Here is a 3,500-nt window from a genome sequence, read left to right on the forward strand (position 1 = left end):
GTGCGGGCCACCATAAAATTCATAGCTTATTTGGGCTGCATGAACCGGCATCTGAAGCTGGTCTAACTTCTTAGTCAGAAGCTCCACTTGAGCTACCAAGGCTGCTGTGAGTCTAACTGGTTGACCATTCCTTGTTTGACCGGCCGACTCCTAGAGGATTGCCATTGGTAGTTGTTCATGGCCATCTGCTCTATCAGGTTCTGTGCCTACTCCGACGTCTTGCTGTTTAAAACTCCACCTGCTGCAGCGTCCACCATTTGCCTCATAGCAAGGTTCAAACCGTTGTAAAAGGTCTGAACCTGCATCCATATTGGTATACCGTAGTGTGGACAACATCTCAACAAGTCCTTATACCTCTCCCAGGCATCGTACATGCTCTCGTCGTCCATTTGCACAAAAGAAGAAATGTCATTTCTCAATTTAGCAGTTTTAACTAGAGGAAAATACTTGTAAAGAAATGTTTCAGCTAAAGATTTCCAGGTTGTAATAGTGTGCAGTGGAAAGGACTGCAGCCATCTCTTTGCTCTATCCCTTAAAGAAAATGGAAATAATCTCAACCGGATGGCATCATTGGTAGTTCCATTTATCTTGAAAGTGTCGCATATCTCCAAAAAATTAGCTATATGGGCATTTGGATCCTCGCTTGGTAGCCCCTCAAACTGTACACTTTATTGTACCATCTGGATCACATTTGGCTTTATCTCGAAATTGTTAGCTGCCACCGTCAATCTGAGTATACTCGTTTGTGTCCCATCCAATGATGGTCTAGCAAACTCGTACATCATTCTGTTGCCGTCCACCGCGGCATTTCCGTTGTGATTCTCCATCGCTTTTGGTTTATCAACAGGTGACTCAACCTTAATCTCCTCCTCTTCTAATTGCCAACGCTTCCTTAAAAGTTTGAGGGATCATTCTGGATTAGACAAAAGCTCTATAAGATTAGAGTTTGAGCTCTTGGTCATAAACTACCTACGAATGGAATGTAGCGACTGAAGAACAAAAGTAGTTAAAAACAATGAAAGAATAAAATAAAGCAAAATAAAGGCAGAAAAATAAATATGGCTAAATTAACAAAAACATAAGTTCGCTCTAGTTCACATAAAAAGATTCCCCGGCAATGGCGCCAAAAACTTGATAGCTTTTTATGTAGCTACAATTTAAGGCAATGAACCTATTGATGCAGACTAGCACAAATGGTGAGTATCAAGGTTGTATTCTCGGGAAAGGGTGATCCTAGACCTACTGTAGCGCCTTATGTTATCTAACCTAAACAAATCAATGAAGTGTTATACTATGATTAAATATGAATAAACACTTAATTTAATGTCAAATAATCTGAAAGGATTTAGGAAAACTCTCGAAGGAAAAAGCAAACCCTAGTGGACCTAAGTTAAGTATATTTTAGTGAAGATAGAGATTAAATTGATTATCAATTGCAATTACCTGTGGACGAAGTCTTAACTGAATTCAGTCTCCCTCTCGAGATAACCGAATTCCTAAACCTAATAACCTAAAGTTGAAATCTCTTCCTAACGATCGATTATTCGATTAGCATTAAGGTTTAACCCGCCTCTATTAAGTTTTGTTAATTCTTAATCCAACTAGTCAATTACCTTTATCTCTAAGTGATTATTAACCAATTCATGCTATTCAAATTTCTAATTACTAAACGAATTTCTCAATTACATAAAGAAATCTAAATACCACAATTCACAACGTCTCATGAATAAAGTGACTTCTTATTAATAATGAAAGCAAGAAGAATCAAGAATTGACAATCAAAATCTCATAACATTAAAGTCAATCCAACAACATAGGAACCCCAATTGGGTTTGACAATTTAAAAGAATCACAAAATAAAGAATAGATTCATAAAAGTAAATTTAAGGCATGTACACCCTTCTTCTTCAAGTTGGATGAGAAACCCTAAATTTCCAATTTAGAATAGCAAACCTTAATTTGCCTCTTGAATGCTACCAAATCTTGTCTTGATCTTCAATTCGATGTTAAAACAAGTGTAATCCTTCCTTCAATTGATGAAATGATCTTCCAAGGTTGTTTTCTCAGACTCAAAAACATACCCCATTTTACGAGGTTGTTTTCTCATAGTCAAATTATACCTCTTTTCCTGGGTTGTTATCTCATATTCATAAAAATATCCTTTTTTTATGTGATTGCTTTCTCATACTCTCAAATATACCCCTCCTACATATCCATAAATATACCTTTTTTCGAGGTTGTTTTCTCATACGCACAAACATACTGCTCTTACAGGGTAGTTTTCTTATATTTACAAATATACTTCTCTTACGGAGTTGATTTCTCATTTTAATAAATATTCCCCTTTTATGGGGTTGTTTTCTCACACTCACATATATACCCATTTTACAGGGTTGTTTTCTCATACTCACATATGTACCCTACATACAGGGTTGTTTCTTATATCAACGATATACCCCTTTTATGGGTTTATTTACTCATACTCACAAATATACCCTTATTCCGAGGTTGTTTTCTAATATTTACAAATATACTCCTCTTACGGGATTATTTTCGTGAATTAACAAAGGTTTTCTTTTCATACTCATAAATATAACCATCTTACAACGTTGTAATCTCAGTCATAAATATACTCTTTTTGTGGGGTTGCTTTCTCATAGTCACAAATATACCCATTGGACGGGGTTGTTTTCTCATATTCATAAATCAACCCCTTTTTCGGGGTTGTTTTCTCATACTCACAAGTATGTCCCTCTTATGGGGTTTTTTTCTAATATTTACAAATATACCCCTCTTACGAGGTTGTTTTTGCATATTAAAAAAGATACCCCTTTTAAAAGGTTGTTCTTTTATGCTCATAACTATAACCCACATATGGGGTTGTTTTCTAATATTCATAACTATACCACTTTTATAGGGTTGGTATCTCATACTCACAAATATATACCCTCTTTACGGAATTGGTATCTCACACTCACAAATATAACCCCCTTACAGGGTTGTTGTTTTAATATTTATAAATATACCCCTCTTACGGGATTTTTTTCTCAAAATAAAATATATACACCTTTTACAGGGTTGTTTTCTCATACTTACAAATGTACCATTCTCACTCGCTTATGTTCTCATACTCATAAATATACCCCTTTTACGCGGTTGTTTACTCATACTTATAAAGATACCCCTGTTGCGGGATTAGTTTCTAATATTTATAAATATACCCCTCTTACAGGTCTGTTTTCTCATATTAACAAACATACCCCTTTTATAGGGTTATTTTCTCATAAAAAAATATACCCCTCTTATGGGGTTGTTTTCTCATATTCATAAAAATACTCGTTTTACGAGGTTGTTTTCTCATTCTCACAAATATACTCATCTTCCGGAGTTATTTTCCCATATTAATAAATATACCCCCTTTACAGGGTTATTTTCTCATACTCGTAAATCTATCATTCTTAGAGGGTTGTTTTCTCATATTCTTAAATATACTTCTTTTA

General features: G+C 35.1%; 1 non-coding gene across 1 annotated transcript; it reads left to right on the forward strand.

Moving 5' to 3' along the window:
• The first annotated feature begins 315 nt into the window (after window positions 1-315).
• Window positions 316-422, forward strand: LOC112536049. The gene has a single exon (XR_003080116.1). It is a non-coding gene; the product is annotated as a small nucleolar RNA R71 (small nucleolar RNA).
• Window positions 423-3,500: the final 3,078 nt, after the last annotated feature.

The sequence above is a fragment of the Ricinus communis genome, chromosome 4 (genome assembly GCF_019578655.1).
Source record: "Ricinus communis isolate WT05 ecotype wild-type chromosome 4, ASM1957865v1, whole genome shotgun sequence".
In the NCBI taxonomy this organism is placed as follows: Eukaryota; Viridiplantae; Streptophyta; class Magnoliopsida; order Malpighiales; family Euphorbiaceae; genus Ricinus; species Ricinus communis.